This window comes from Cydia splendana, chromosome 3 (genome assembly GCF_910591565.1).
Source record: "Cydia splendana chromosome 3, ilCydSple1.2, whole genome shotgun sequence".
Taxonomy (NCBI): domain Eukaryota; kingdom Metazoa; phylum Arthropoda; class Insecta; order Lepidoptera; family Tortricidae; genus Cydia; species Cydia splendana.
This window is the reverse complement of record NC_085962.1, coordinates 9280218-9297671: the sequence shown is the minus strand read 5'-3', so window position 1 is coordinate 9297671 and position 17454 is coordinate 9280218. Positions and strand designations below refer to the sequence as shown.

At 33.8% G+C, this 17454-nt stretch overlaps 1 long non-coding RNA gene across 1 annotated transcript in view; it reads right to left on the bottom strand.

Moving 5' to 3' along the window:
* The window catches only part of LOC134806522 (uncharacterized), a 383826-nt gene that overhangs the window by 179596 nt on the left and 186776 nt on the right, over nt 1-17454 (bottom strand). The gene's annotated exons all lie outside the window — the stretch shown is intronic.

Sequence of the window (17454 nt, the reverse complement as noted above, 5' to 3'; positions counted from 1 at the left end):
GAATCTATAATTCATGACAATTTAGCTATACAAATACTTACCTTGAAGTTCGTTTAACAAAACGAGTTCATCTGATTATAGACATGTAAGTATACATTGTAAAGCACGCCGACACTGCACGTCAATGGTTGAATTAACGTCTATGAAAAGCGGAATTCATTTAGCCCATGTAATTACTTCACTAATAAACTCTACAACAAAACGCTTGACGTCAATGCCAGCTCTGACATGACATGGACATGACGTATATCTAATGTTTAATTGCAAGTTTTTTTAATGTTTCCTTTGAGCCTCATAAACAGTTTAACCCTTTATTATAGTAAGGCATAAGGGTTGAGATATTATGCAAAATTTAACCCTATCGCTTTAAAATAATGTTCAAAATCACGTGGGATATATTCCCTCTGCCTTACAAAGGGTTTAAAATGAAACTAGGTACCTACTCAAATTCTAACACATATTAGAGATGAATTTTAAAGAACTGTCGCAGACTCTTTGGAGGCTTTATTCTTCATTCTTATTATAAAATCAAAATTGTCTTAAAAAATAAACTGACATTATAGATCTTCAGATTTCATTGATTGGTCGTATCAAATGCTGTGTTTTTCTAATTCTTTGTAAATACTAAAACATAGTTAAATATACTCAATATCGAAGGTAAAATCCTGTTATTATTTAAATACAGTCCACCAACCAATACCATCTTTTTAAGAACTTTGTTGGTAAATTACTCCATTAATAGGTATTTAGTATGAAGGACAGTTCATCATATTATATAACTGTCCACAGTAAAAGCCGTAGATACATACTTCCCATTCAGAAATTCATGTACACGGGCCAATTAGCTGTTCAGATACACTTTCCCACAATAAACATACACTTACAACTAAACTTTGACCCATTTAGTAAATAATTACACTCGTGATAGTGAATTTTGTCACGTACGTGGGCAATTACGACCCACGAAGGTCAGGCTATTGGGAAATTCACGTGTGAAATATTATGACTATCAAACCGTATCGAGATTAGAATTTCATAAATTGAAAAATGTTTTGTGAAATATAGCATAGGTAAATAGAGTTAGACCGAGGTAAGTTTGCAACGATTTTGATAGCACACGCGAGGCACACGCAGTGCAACTGTAATTTCATAGAAGTTTGACGTTTAAAATTACAATTGCACTGCGTGTGCTATCAAAATCGTTGCAGACTTATCTCGGTCTAACGCTAAAACAGACTGAGTCGCCGATAAATAAGTCAGGAATCAGTGCACATCTTGCACGCTTATAGTTCCACTTATCTATAGATGTAATTTCCTGTTAATTGGGAGATACGAAAAATGCCTCTGCATATTATTAGTAGTTACAGGTATGTAGACACACAGGTAAGATAAGGAATCTAAGCTCATTATACATTAATAAGGTAACTATTTATAGAATGAACAATTTTCTTAAGCCCTTATGTAGGTACGTATTGCAACTATTAAAAATTTAATCTACATATTATGTTGACTCGAAACGCGCAGTAGGGCAAACCTTGGCTATTCGGTGATACGTAGTTATTCGGTGATAGTCAGTTTTATTGTCTTTTAGCCGAGTTGCCCGGTAATTTTATTGCTTAAAACAATGTTTAAGAGATACCATGGATGTGACTAGTGAGGTGTAATATGGTTTCAAGTAATATAATTACTAGGTAACGCGGCTAAAAGACATTAAAACTGACTATCACCGGATAACTACGTATCACCGAATAGCCAAGGTTTGCCCTAATAGGTATTCCATACCTCACAAAAAAGTAGGTAAGTAAGTAAGTATATGAAATATTTCACAATTTTAAAAAACCGGACAAGTGCGAGTCGGAATCGCCCACCGAGGGTTCCGTACTTTTTAGTTTTTGTTGTTATAGCGGCAACAGAAGTACGGTTCGTGAGATACAGCCTGGTGACATACGGACGGACAGCGGAGTCTTAGTAATAGGGTCCCGTTGTACCCTTTGCGTACGGAACCCTAAAAACTAACTAAAACACTTAAGTTATTTCATACAATGATTATTGAAAAAAAAATTTTGCTCCATTTTTGAGAATTTAAGCACTATATTTGACTAGGCGGGAATGGCAATTGCTGGTTTATTACATTAAACAGACAATACTCATCCAACCTTCTTTTTCCGCCTCGACAATAATGTACCTTAGTACTATAAAATTTTGCTACATATTAAACGTTACTGACTGCTTCTACATTTTTAGGGTTCCGTACCCAAAGGGTAAAACGGGACCCTATTACTAAGACTCCGCTGTCCGTCCGTCCGTCCGTCCGTCCGTCTGTCACCAGGCTGAACGAACCGTGATAGCTAGACAGATGAAATTTTCACAGATGATGTATTGTATTTCTGTTGCCGCTATAACAACAAATACTAAAAACAGAATAAAATAAAGATTTAAGTGGGGCTCCCATACAAAAGACGTGATTTTTGACCGAAGTTAAGCAACGTCGGGCGGAGTCAGTACTGGGATAGGTGACCGTTTTTTTTGCCGTTTTTTGCATTATGGTACGGAACCCTTCGTGCGCGAGTCCGACTCGCACTTGCTCGGTTTTTATGTTACACACACATCATATGTGCACGTGTAATTCTCACTTTTGCCATTTCTTTTTGTAATACAATCAAGATATATTTTTTAATTGGCACCCGGTACGATACACACCAAACGACGTCTAGCGTTGTCTCAAAGGATCGTGCCCGCTGAACCGTTATCAATGCCTACTTGAAATCTCGAACGTATTGAGATCCACCATACCTGACGCATTGACTGCTGGCATTCATTAACTCGCGCCAGGTGCGGCACTTCTCTCAGTGCCTTTATCGCATATAAAGTTTCACTTAACTTTAATCCAGGTATAACAAACACATACTGAACTTTCATGCTACATATATACTAAAATAAAAAAAGGAAAGGAACTCTGTCTATCTGTTACCTCTTCTCGCTGAAACGATTTAGATGAGTTTGGTCCCCAGAGAAGGACATGAGATACTTTTTATTACAGAAATCATCATTCCACGTAGACGAAGTCTTGGGCAGACAGTAGTATTATTTTAATTATGACCTCTTAGCAGCGTTCCAAATGCTGGGTGAAATTATCAACACATCATATGCTCAAGGAACTGAATGCATAAACGAAGTCATGGGCAGACAATAGTATTATTGTAATTATGACCTCTCAGCAGCGTTCCAAACACTGGTCGAAATTATCAAAACATCACATGCTCAAGGAACTTAATGCATTAACTTTCGTTTATAATATCAAGGAAACGGACGCAATATGAAACATTATGTGACAAAACTTCAATATACAATCATAATAATACAAGTAGATATCTAATTAAAGTAAATAAGTACTCGTACTTTTATATTTTATAGTTAGGTATTTAATGACTTCTGTATGATTTATGAATATTGTACATTTCTAGGTGACTCGTGAGACAGTACAAAGTTATGTGGTTGTAAATGATTTTATTGCGATCCTTTCATTTAATTGCAAAACTAAATGCTTCAAACAGTAAATGTTAGTAGATGCAGGTTTTGCGCGCCACTGAACGGACGAGGGAAGTAAGTACGAGTACCTTATGTAAAATTTCGTTTGCATTGTATTTTGATAAATTAAACATTAAAATAAGTACTTGTTTTGTCTTCAGATGTAGACAAAGCCTTTTTTATGAAATTAATTTAATTATAAATATCCTATAGGACCTATGATGTGTTACAGACTTACTTATAATTAGAATAAATATTTTTAAAATGGAAAAAAAACAAAAATAATATAAACATACATATACATATAAACATTATAAATAATATAGATAGTCAGATAAACAAACAACAGCATTGATATTTATTATTATTAACTATATCAAATTAACGACCCTGTTAACCACAAAGCACATATACACATTACAAGTAAAACACAAATAATAATAATATCATTCAGATCACATTAGACAGAACATAATGAAATGGATAATTGTAATAATAATAAAAAAGGCGTAGGGATGTGACGACCCCATCGCCCGCTGGTTTTACCAGTGCAATCAGTCAACGCAGGGCAGCTTGTGGCGAGCTGTTGGGGATTAGCGACCTCTCGTACCCGAGTGCTCCTGGGGAGTTCTGTTACCCGCAAGGAGGGTGGGTGGGACAGGATTCTCTGCCTCTGGCTTGCCTTAGCCGGCCGGCCAGAGTGGAGTCGTTAGAGCTATAAGCTCCAGGGGTGGAAGTGAAATATGCATAAGACGCGAGTTGGCACAGTGGCTGTTGACAGCCACTGGGTAGAAAGCGGCGCACACCTCTCGACACCCCTGAGCCGCTCACACCGGTGTTGCCCTTGAGCCATCCTAGATGTCGCTTTTTGTGGGGGTCCATCTTGTGAGGGCGAATCACCGTCTGCCGGAAATAAAATTGCATACCGTTTTATTAGGCAGGCGTCCGGTTTTTTACCCCATAGCTCAGTACTTAGTCCATCGCTTTCACCCAATAACCTAGTTCATTTTAGATTAGAGACGAACAACTCTCAATAGCCCTTACACCCTGGCGGGTGCTGCCTCTGCGCGCGTCCCATAACACGGGTAAGGGCAGCATCCGCTCGGTGTACCCCTTACATTTCATTAAAGTGTCAAAAGGGCCTCTACGTGTTGGCTTCGGCTCCGCGCACGCCTCCCAAAGGTCCGGAACACCATTGTTCCGTGATGGGAAAGACATATAACTTAATAAGATTAGGAGGCGTACTCGGGGCCCGATTCGGATTTTGAAATAGACATCTATTAGACATCACCAAGATACGATAACGATATGTTTAAGATCTAACCTGTCAAATTTGACATTTGCGCGATTCTGGAGATACTGTTGAACGATTTCCACAGGATATGACTTAGAGATCCAATTCACATCTAATAGATATCTTACTCTGTCTAACGTAAAAGTGACATTGGTTGCCCGAATTGCGCTGCAAAAGAGAACTAGTTGATATCTAAACTATTATATGTATAACGTATCTAGAATGGATCTAGTACGTGTCGTCTCTTGTGAATATCTTGAAGTTCGAATACGGCAGTCGTACTCAGTTTGTATTAACATGTTATGGATTTGGATTTGTTATAGATATGATCTGTCAGTGTCAAAAGAGACGTCACTTGTTGAAGAAATGACACTTTTGTCAATGACCTAACCTAACCTGTTAACAAAATCACAATACGCCTAGTTTTAACAAGGTCCTCATGCTGATTACCTCTACTAAGTTGTTAAAACCGCAACAACCTCTGTTCTTACGCATTTTGTTTACATTAAATATGTCATAATAATATATTCATTTTGCTATTTTATTTTGTAATGTTGATTCATGAATGACTACATGATATGTTAATAATTTATTATGTAATTCTGTCTCATAGTATATTCGAAACATGCATGATTTTTGGAAGATATCAATCTATTCTTTCTAATAAATCTGATATCTAGTAGTATAACAGAATCTTTCGAATTGTGAGAATTAATGTAAAGCCGGTAAATACAGGCCATACTAGCAATGTACAAGTTGCAGAACATTCTCAAAAATTCAGTAACATTCTCGGGAATTTCCGGAAACTTACACGAGAATATAAATTAAATTTCCAATGAGAACATTCCCTATGAGAATTATCAAAAAATGTACTATTAGTATTATTTTAATAAACTGGTAAATAAGACAGTCAGTTAAAATAATTGATGACGGCGGTGTCCAGCGACTTCCTGAATAATTTTTATGGTTCGTAAAATTTAAGTTCTGAGAACATTCCGTATGGAAAATTTCGCGCTTTTGGAAACTTCTCCTTGGTGCATTGCTAGGCCATACAAAAAGTGTAGTGTGTGCAGAGAAGATGGCCGATGGGGTCGAAAAGTGCTCGAGTGGAGACCACGGACTAGCAAGCGCAGCGTAGGACGTCCACCCACAAGATGGACAGACGATCTTGTTAAGGTCGCCGGAAGACGCTGGATGCGGGTCGCTTCCAACCGGCACGTATGGAGGTCCAAGGGGGAGGCCTATGTTCAGCAGTGGACGTCTTATGGCTGAGATGATGATGATGATGATGACAAAAAGTGTAGTAAGTTGTAAGTTAAAACTCTATAAGTTGTAATAACAAAGATCAGAAATTGTCACCCAGATATATGTAGCTCAATAAAATATTTAAAATAGGTACTTATGAACAGTAGAGAAACGAACGGGAAAGTTATTCAAAGAAAAAGTAAATAATGTAGACGTCACCGGGAAACATTATTACTTGTTTGCTTATTTGTACATAACATAGGTTACCAACTTATACATAAGTTTTTTTTATTTTATTTAAGCATTTTAATGACTTATGAAATGCAATATAAATAAATATCGAAATAAAATTTGCTTAAAATCATTTGAAATTAAAATCAAGTGGGGTACTATAAAAAGGGAACAACATTAATAACTCTATTACCAGGCTACTAAAGTTTAAATTTAAACAAATAATTTTATGTGACATGCACTAGAGGGTCCATTAACATCATGCTATTCATGCGCAGGCAATGAATGCATAAACACGAATTTTTAAATTGTAACAATGAACTATTAACCGTTGCGTGTTTAACAAGATTTCAGCTAAGAAAATGGCATCTGTAGTTCAAAGTGATTAACCTTGACGATTGTTACAAATGTTACAATAGTTCGTTTTGTTCTCTCGTGACCCAAACCGTTCGGTTTAACTTGCCTAATATAAGAGTATATTTTCGCAAATGCTTTCCTAATCCAACCATTTATCATAATCACATTCAAAACTTCTGTTTCTATCGCATGGTTTAATTTCATAAATACCGTTAAAAGGCATGACCAGTGAACATGGGAAACATTTTAACGTGTAAATAAATTGACTTGTTGATCATTATGTAGATACAGAGCTAGTGCAAAATCGTTTGCTAACGTATTTTGTCGGAAAAGTTCGTATTTGTCATGCTACTTCTGTCAACCTCAGTACTTATTGCGCTGACACTGACTGAAAGAGCATAACACGTTCGTGCGTTTCCGTAAAAAGACGATGGCAAACAATTATGCACTACATCTGTATCAAGGCCTATTGACTTCCTTGACACGATGTGACCCTTCAAAATTGTACATGTGTTGTCCGTTCCTAGGCGAGATTGCCAGTAATTAACATAAAAATATTTTACTACAGCAACATTGCTAGAACTGGCTTTGTCTATAGATACGATTTCTAGGAACAAATCAAATTATTTTATCAAATATATTTTGATTTGTATTTTATGAAGTAGTCATATGTCAATTATTATTTATTTTTTGATATATTTTAATTATTATCTATTATATTTCAGTTTGTCTTTGTCTATGTTCATAAGATACGAAGAGTAGACGTGCCTCTACCCTCCTTGATAAAATAAAAAAAAATCTTTGTCAATTGGCCTCTTTGATAGGCCTTGATTTGGGTCTGGCCGGTAAGAACATAGACAATACAAAAGTCTGTAATGTCAATGCTGTCATTTAAGTCATTTAACGCAAAAATATCAATTTTCATATAAAACGATTTATTCACTTGAAATATTATATTTCTTTACCTATTAATTCTAAAAATAAAAACTATTCATATGTATGAGCAACATATCTAAATGCGTCTTCGCACAGACTTAGTTAAATTTAAACCGTTGTCTCTCTTCCTTCCTTGCTGTATGTATCCAGCAATGGCGACTTCATCAACAATTCTTATCCGGATTATGGAAAGCCCTAATGTGTGTGTGGAAACCGTTGTAGTAAACCAGAAACAGCGATAATTTCAAGGTAAAAAATATATTAATCTTTAAATAAAAATGAGCGTGCTAATTACCAAATTCAAATATAATAATTTAATCATACTATCCTCGTAAATCCCGCGGACGCTATATCGCGTCCGAAATTATAATCAAAATTCAACATAGTTGTAAAACCCCACATTGTTTAAGCTGGTAAATTTAGACCCTAGGAATTAGCGACGTTAGTAATTAGGAAGATAGATTATATTGTTTAATTTGTGACTATTTTGTTTTAGAAAGTGAATCAGCAGATGGCTTGAGCGTGAGGTAATAATATAATCCTGGGCCGTCACATGATTTCTTGGAAAAAGCTCAGAAGGGCACGTATCTGCCGCATATCCAAACAAGTTTCCCGGTGACCAAGAACGCTGCGCGGAGCTGTGAAGCAGAAAATGACCGATAACCGGATAGATGTAATAACAACTTGTAACCATTTGCCATATCAGTGTATGTATTCATATGTATTATGAAAATATTTATATCTTAATATTACGTAACTTTTTGTTACCTTTTATATTTCACGAATTTCTGAATATAGTACCTAATCATTAACGTATTTTTTTACTTATTTGTGAAATGCTAATTTAAGAGCCCAACAACGTACACTAGCGCCACTGCTAAATAATCGTGATTATTTAAATTTAACGACAGGTATTTAAAAAAGGGGCCGCTACGGACTGTATTGTGTATTTAGGTACCTTTTGAATACATCAAACTAGATTTTATGTTACTGGATTCGTCGATCTATGAGCTCAAAACAAAAACGGCCGTTTTAACTTTGGACGGGTAGATTGACGAATCCAGTAACATAAAAACTAGTTTAATGTATTCAGCAGTGGCGCTAGTGTGCACGTTGATGGGCTCTTAAAAACCTGAGCCCAACAAGAAAGAAAAAAAATACAAAAAGAAATTCCCTCTCTGGGATTCGAACCCAGGACCATTAGCTTCCTGAACTGGATTACTGCATATACCCGCTAGGCTAAACGGGCTGTCAATTCTAATTGCAGTGGTATCCTACCAGAGCGCTAGTAGTATAAACGAACTTTTGAAAGGGACATTTTTTTGTATGGAGTTATCGTTCTTCTCCTAGTGAGTATTATATTCTTTGATCTGTATACTCATAAGCTCATAACTGTTCCACTGAACATTAACATTGTAATTCGTAAAAGCACCGATTCCCAAATGTTAAATGGGTCAAAACTTTTGGTGGCCACTCATTTCCCACACTCATTTGATTTTATATTTTTATATTAACTTCAGTGTACATTTCCAGCAATAAGTCAAATTTCTAGAAAATCAAACAACCGAAAAGTTTTTGAATGAATAAAACTGATTGAACTGTAGTTTGTTAATTATATCTTGTCTGAAGCGTAACGTTATTTGTAAATAATATTTATTCTTCGTAGTATTTGTTTATAATTATAGTAAATTTCGGTATTTAAACTCACCAATGCTGAATATTATGCTACTTAATTGCAGGACTATACCTATAAGTATTTACTGTAAATAGTACACTCGTGGGAAATTTACAGTACTTTAACCCAACTGCGCGGTATTCTCCTTATCCAAACACTTCTTGTTTTCACCGCAGTCGGTTAAAAATGACGAGTAATACAATAAATGAAACTAAGAATAGAACTAACAGGCCTGTCCACTGACATCAATATTATATCTAAATGATATTCGGCGCGATTCGAGAAATGAATTACAGATTCATTAGATATGAAATGGTAAAGATATGTGACGTTCCACGGCAAAAGGTACCATTGCCCCGGCTGAATATTGGAGCGGCGTTAATAATAGCTTAAGCGCCAGCCGCCATAAGGTACCTTTTGCCGTGGAACGTCACATATCTTTACCATTTCATATCTAGTGAATCTCTAATTCATTTCTCGAATCGCGCCGATTGTCATTTAGTTATCGTGCATTTCGCTCGACTTGTCCGCACATGTATTGGTGTTGCGTGTAACTCTGGTGTTGCAGGTATCCATGAGCAAAGGTAATCGCTTACCATTAGGCGATTCTTCTCCTCGTTGGCCTCATAGGGTAATTGCATCAGTTTACCGTCCAGTATCAGTTTCCGTCCACTTGACGGATTAGCAAATAATATAACATTTCATTATTAATTTGCAGCTACTTGCGAAATATAATTTTTATGTATATAGATAAATTGTTTAGATATTAAGGATTGCAATAAGTCCAAATTTACAACAATGAAGGTTTATATTCAAATTTCGTCATGTGGATGAAAACTAGAGCCGGACGAAAACTAGCGCAATGACCCATATCGTAAATAAAAATACTCTAATATCAGTGTAAGTACGTTCGAATTGCTTTCTAGTGTAAGGCGAATAACTAGTATACATTTCAGAACAATAGGTCACCAATAAACATCGCCGAGCCGACGACAATGAGCAACCATTCTGCAACCATTTGTTACTTTTCGTAACGGCCCACTTCACATTACGGGTACAATATTGAATGCAAATCGGTTCCATAATGTATCGATGAACTGTCTCGGCTCACATGCCCGTCTGATGGAGGCGGTAACCACAAAATTGCAAATTTGCGGCCTGGCGACACCATTATACTTTGAAATTATGTTGCAGCGTATGGATATTCGACAAAATATACGTTGTTCCTTAAAAACTAAACGTCGAAAGTTAGAGTTTTTGTGCAAATAAAATTTTCTGCATAATTTTACTTGTGTGTAATTTCTAAATTTGTATTGGTTTTTTTTTTGTAGAGACGATTTTCTTTAGCTTTGAATGAAATTGATTTGAATTGGTAAAGTCAATTGGCGAATCAAACTTTGAAGTGTATAATTAAATATGTGAGGTGTGTGATGAGCTCCGGCAATACGAGTATTTGTGTATTTAAATGTATCTATCAATTAAATACACAAATATTGCCAGTTGTTCGGAACTGTCAACTTTTTGTTCTAACTGACAGGCCGATTCCGTCCGGCTGACTGTTAATCAGTGGGCCCCTTAACAGACTACTAGTAGTATGTACAAATAAGTAACAGTAAATACTATCGTTAAGAACAGTGACATTATCACTTAGCGAATAACGGTTTGAAAGAGCATTAAGTTATATATATGTACATAGAAAGTGGACTTGGACAATCTAGTCATGTCGCAATTTTTGTATAGGTACCCTAAGACTACCGCTCCAGCACCTATATAATGAAATTCTTCGTTATGATAAATGTGAAATGACACAAGAAATACGTCAGTAAGGTTTCACCCGCGTCAGAGTAAGCGTTCAGTGTTCATCTATCTTCCTTGGAAAAACTGTTTTTGCCAGCTTCCTTTAGACTAATTTTAGGTTTCCTTTCTCATAAGAAAATAAATAAATACCTATATATCTATACATATATATTCCGTAGGATTAAGAAGGACGTTTTTTGTTTCCAAACCTAATCCGTAATTAACAAAGAGATACAAATTAAAGTGTTTTAGTGTTTTTTTTTTCTTTTATCTACACACTAGAACCCAGACTTTTCACGCTAGAGCTAGAAACATTTTTTTATCGATATCGATAGTTGGGTAATAGAAGAAAAAGACGGTCAACCAAATAAAATTGTGAGGTTTGTATAAAATATATGACTTTATAGTGATAAACTAAACTGTTTACTCCCAGAGAAGGTTGAGAAATTAATGATTATCTACTTCTAATTCTCCTATCAATACCACAAACCAAATTTATAATGTCATTTACTGCTATGTGTAGGTACTCATGTAGATTTTGAAGAAAAAAATTATATCTGTTTCTATATAATTTTTAAAAACCTCACGTAAATTATCTTATTAAGATTGTTTTTAATTAATAGGCTGTTTTTATCTTCTACTACCCAACTATCGATATCGATAAAAAAATATTTCTAACTCTAGCAAGATTTCGACAGTCTTTTGTTTTGCACTGAAAATTCCAGGCTCTGCTACACCATATCATAATATACACTACACTACATGATGCGTTCATAAACCTCAAATTACGACCAGCTTAAAAATAAACTGTTTTGTTAGAATGAGATTTCTTATCTGCGAAAATGTTATTATTGCAAAATTATTTTCTACTTTAAATTTCGAATAACTATGGAAAATAAGGCAATGGCGAGTGCGCACAAGAACCACACCGCCTGATTCCACCTTGCCCTTTTCATCATCGTCCAGGCGCGGGGAGCGCATGCACCCGTTCGTTTTATTGTAAACATTACATTTGTCCGCACGAAACGATTTAAATCGCCTTTTTTGGTGCGGGCTAAGGAATCGAATGCGCTCCCACCATCTGTATTCCCTGACAAATATGACCTCGGTCTCTTTAAAGCAAGAGTGCATAGATTATTGCTGAACCAGTGAGCTCCATCTTAGGCTCTGTCTTAACTTTTCATCAGGTGTGAATAAGGTAATCGCCGATCAGTTTAAAACAAAATAAAACAATGTGCATCGTAATATTTTCTAAATTTTTATGTTTCCACAGCTTAAGACTAAAAATTCAACTATTAACATAGAAAATAAACTTACAACAACCAATTGAAATGTTAGATCTTCGAAACTAATTTTCTCAGTTTTAACTCAGTGTCGCTTGATCGTATCTTACATAACGCTGTCCAATTAGCGTTGTTAAATTAACCTTAGTAAATCGACCCATGAAATCGTTTTTATCAATTATAAATTGAACAACTTTTCAATTGAAATGCTACAAATTTTACGATATTTCATAGTAATTTACCTAAGTAGGTACGAATTTATAAAACTGTATAAGTACAATATCTAAAATTAGGTTTTAAGGTTAGGTAGGTATAACCAACTAGGTCAATAATACTTATTACCATTAAAAGGAGGATGGGCAGATTTGTATGGACACTGACTGGCCCATGAACCAATAAGAATAAGTGGCATACCATCGGAAAGGTTTTTTATATACTCAATATTTTGTATGGCGAGACTTGTCAAATCGCTGTTTAAAAAATATGTTTTGGCACAAAAAAAACGTAAGAAAACGAATAGGTAAAAAACTAAAATATCGTAACCAAAATAATCGACAATAACAAAACCTTCATGATCTGCAACACAGGAACTTAGTATCGAAAAAAAAACTATACAGTCACGTTTCAACTCACACTACTTTCTGCGGCGTAACTTTTTTCACACAAAGATTTGGGACTACCTGCCATAGTAAAAGTTTTAGAACTTAGAATAAGCTTTCCAAGGGTATATAGCTTGTCCTTATTGGGCATATAGGCCAATTTGCCCACCCTCCTTAGTAGTAAAAAAAACAAATAAGTATCTACGCTATCGGTGAATAAAACAAGTTCTTGGGAGAACACTATGGAGAGATATCTTCATATAAATAATAAGTATTTGCAGCGGCGGCGGCGCCGGTCGCGCTGTGCGCTAGTTATTCTCTCTTAGCGTCTAGTTAGCACGGATTAGACGCTTGACAATATTATCTGCGACAATAATATCTTCATGACAACATTAGCTATTGTCTAAGTTAATACCTACATAATAAGCCATAATAGCATTCTGAAAAAGCAGACTGCTTCATTTTCGTTAGACTTATTAATAATATAGGTAATATATGATTAAGCTACGGTATCTTAATGTATACGTAAATCCAATACATTTTATTTATTAATTTTTTTGTGAAAATGTAACTTAAATACTTAGAGTAAATGTAACAGTTATTGTGATATACTTATTTCATTTTATTATTGCAAAATACCTCAATAATAATAATAAAATAAACTTATTGACATTTGATTATGCTAAATTTACAATGTGAATTTTGTTTTCAGTTGACATAATTTTAACAATTATATTTCAAATAAACATATAATAACAATTAAGTAGGTACATTAAATAATTATAACTACCTACTTATAAAATAAAACTAATATAAGTTAAGTATTTTTTTTTAGTTAGGTTTAGTTTAGTTTTATTTTATAAGTACTTAGTTATCATTTTATAATGTAGGTAATTGTTGTTTTATGTTTCACGTAAAGTCACGTATTTATTTATTTAAAATTATAGCTTTTAATTTATGTAAACAGTACTTATTTAGGTACCAAAATAGGGACCTTAAAGTCAATAACATTCATAATTATTTTTCTACTTACATTACGGTATACCCGTAATGTAAGTATAATTGTATTATATACTAATGACAAAATAGTACATATACTGTTAAATTAAATACTTAGGTGAGCGAGTCGTATGCGATAGCATATAACTGTACCTATCGATAGATGTATATTATTAATAAGTTTTGTTTTCCTAGTTCAGTAGGTATATAAAGAGTATTGTTTTGTATTGTATAATAATAATATAATAAGTATACGTATTTAGAATATTAGTGGTAACACGTTGTAAAATTTAGTGCTAACCACCATTTGTTTGTTAACCTGTTTCTATTGGTGGGAACCTAAAATTGGCTTTCTGTTATTTACATACATAACTATTTATTGTACAATTGATAGCTGTTGGTTCTCCAAATAATAAATTAATCAATTAATTAATTAACGATATAATACGGAGGTATTAGTGGAGAATTAACATTTTGGTCATTTATATTATATCATATAGTCCAAGACCTACAACATTCCATTCACATTACATTACATTATACTCACAAACCGAGCCGATACATGCACTTTCTTTCAGACAACAGATTCCAATGCATTTAAAATGCTCTAACACATTTCTCACGCTCCAGTAACTTATTAATCACTACATGGTAACGCAATAAATTGCTTGCAAAAAACGCTTCGTTACTGTTCACTTTTCTATCCTTAACCTTATTGTGTAGGGTGTCAAATTATATGATATCTTTGGTTTATAGTACCACATTCGGTGCAGTTTTAGGTGAGAGGAACAAGCGCGGGCGCAGCCGTACGCACAAGTCTTCCGTCGAGCTCAGTGCCTCAACGACACTGGCCGAGAACGAACTTGGAACCTCGAACCACACCTCTCCAACGCGAATCCTTCGTGCTCTGTGATTGAACTTTAACGAACTTTTTTGTGGCATTTTGTGACTGTGTTACTAAAACGTCTCTCTGGTGAGTATTTTTATTTATACCATTTTTGAACAGACAGTGAGATGACAAATGAGCGGAGTAAACTTTCGTAAAAACGATTGCGGCCTCGCCGGCTCTCTCCTTATAATCAAAGAAAGCGGAGATTAGACGGCTCGTTGCTGGTTGATAAATGGATTTGGCGTGCAAAATAAATTAATTGAATTAACAGAAAAATAAACAATCATTCGTTGTTAAGTAAATATCTATCGTACAAATATACGAGTGTATTATTATGGTATGGTGGCAAAACAGATATTATATTTACTTACATATACATAAGTATAAATTATATTATCTGTTTGTTATACACATGGTCAGGTTTTAACAAAAATGTTAAATTAAAATGATCGTAAAGCAACTTTATTGATAAAAAAGTTATTGATATCTAATAAAAAAAAAAACCTATTTAGGTAGCTATAAATTTTGAAAACTAATATTATTGTGCTTCTGTTTGGCCCAATGGTTGACTGGTAGAGAATGCCTTATGGCATTAAGTCTGCCATTTGTATGTTCTTGTATTGTGCAATAAGGGTTTAATAAAGAAATAAATTATTTACAACAGAACAACAAATTATAAAAATTGTTCTTAAAAAAAAATAGTTTTACCATAATATATATAATAATAATGATATGATTTAACGTTTCAATAATTAATATAAAATTACTGTGATAGACGTAACTCTTATTTCACAAAAAAATATTTTTATCATGTTTAATACGTATATTTTTATAGAAATATTTTTTTATAAAATTATATATTATTTATCGTCATTGCCTTAAAATATCACGAATTCACAAAAAGATAAAAAAAAACACGTTATGTTGTAGGTATGTTGTACAATTCTTTAAAAATACTGACTTAAATGTAACAAAATAAAAATTCAAATTATACATTCAGTTTCACTGAACAATACCGATAAAGTTATGAAATTAATTCCCGGCATATGCCTACAAAATGTGGAAATTCATTGCGTCAAAATTAGCATGTCGTTACCGATTTATCGGCCAAGTTAGTTTTTTACCTTTTGTGGCGCAATGACACGGTTCGCAAAATGTGTAACATTGTAAGTACGCAAGAAATTAACGCTTCATTTTCATTCTTCGTCTTTTCGTTTCATATTGTATAGGTATTTATCTCACCGTGGCATAATTTATTTAATATTGTAACTGCTTTTGTTTTATATAATTATCATTACAAGTCATTAAAATCATCTTCAATTATTACATTAAATACATAAAATCCTTAGATACAAACTAAAATCTAACACAACCCTTATAAACTAATCGTTAACTAACATACATATATTATATATTACTTAACACAGTATATGTATACATGTGATCGTAAATTATACTTTTAATTCAAATAACATTAACATATAGCGTAGCAATATGGCATGACCTACAAAACGGAGAAATACTCTCACTGTTGATGTCGGTCGCGGTTGACTGAGCTTTTTGGGAGAGTGTTATGCAACAAGTGATAATTTTAATTAAAGGAATTAATTATTGTAAATTAGTAGTAGATACATATAACGTGATGCTTTGCTTAATTTGGGGCTAGGTTGATCTGTGTAAGATGTCCCCTAATATTTAATATTTATTTTATTTATTTATTACTAAATGTCTACATTTGCAAGCAATAAATGATTTGTTACTTTTAATGCAAATGTCGTTGATATTAAATTATTTTGTTACGAGTAGATGGCTTTTTAAGGTTTTGGATGAATATGCTCGTATTTAAAATTTTCAATGTTATTTAATTACTATACGGGGTATCACGTAAAACATTTGCTAAAATAACAAAAATGTACTAGTTAAGTTATTGGACAACTTAATTGTAGGGCCTATTGTTCAAAAATTTTACATTTAAATAAAAACTAGCAATTTTATGACCCAGAACGGCATTGCAAATCGTTTAATTACACTGATGAACATTTCATAGTCGAGTTGTAATAAAGGCCACCAACGAAGGTAAAAATAGTTATTTTGTTAATTTAATTACAAGAACCTTACGAAATATGTTTAACATGAAAAACGTGAAGTTTTATGTGAATAATGTTTGCATGTTATGGGTTAACAAGTAAACAAGTAGTTATGGGTTAATAGTAACATGAGTTACGCAATACATACAGACTATGTAATGAATGGTTATTTGTATGGTGACATATTAGCCCTATCACGTACTGACACACGGTTATAATTTCGTATCATTTATAAGTCGAGTAACGAATGATTCAGGAATAAATGGCGCAATAATTGGAACACTTATTGGTATTAAATTGGAATAATTATTTATTATTTCAACTGTGAGTCCAACCACTTTGAAAATGGGTCATTTTATAAATATTTTGTAAATTTACCTCAGTGCTTGATTATTTCAATAATATTTCATACTGTTATTTTGAATTTTACATTATTTTTGTTCAGTTTTATATGTTTTTACTTATACTAGATAAACACAATTAATCACAGCGGTTAAGGGAGGCCACAGGGGACTCTCCTAGGCTTTGAAGGTA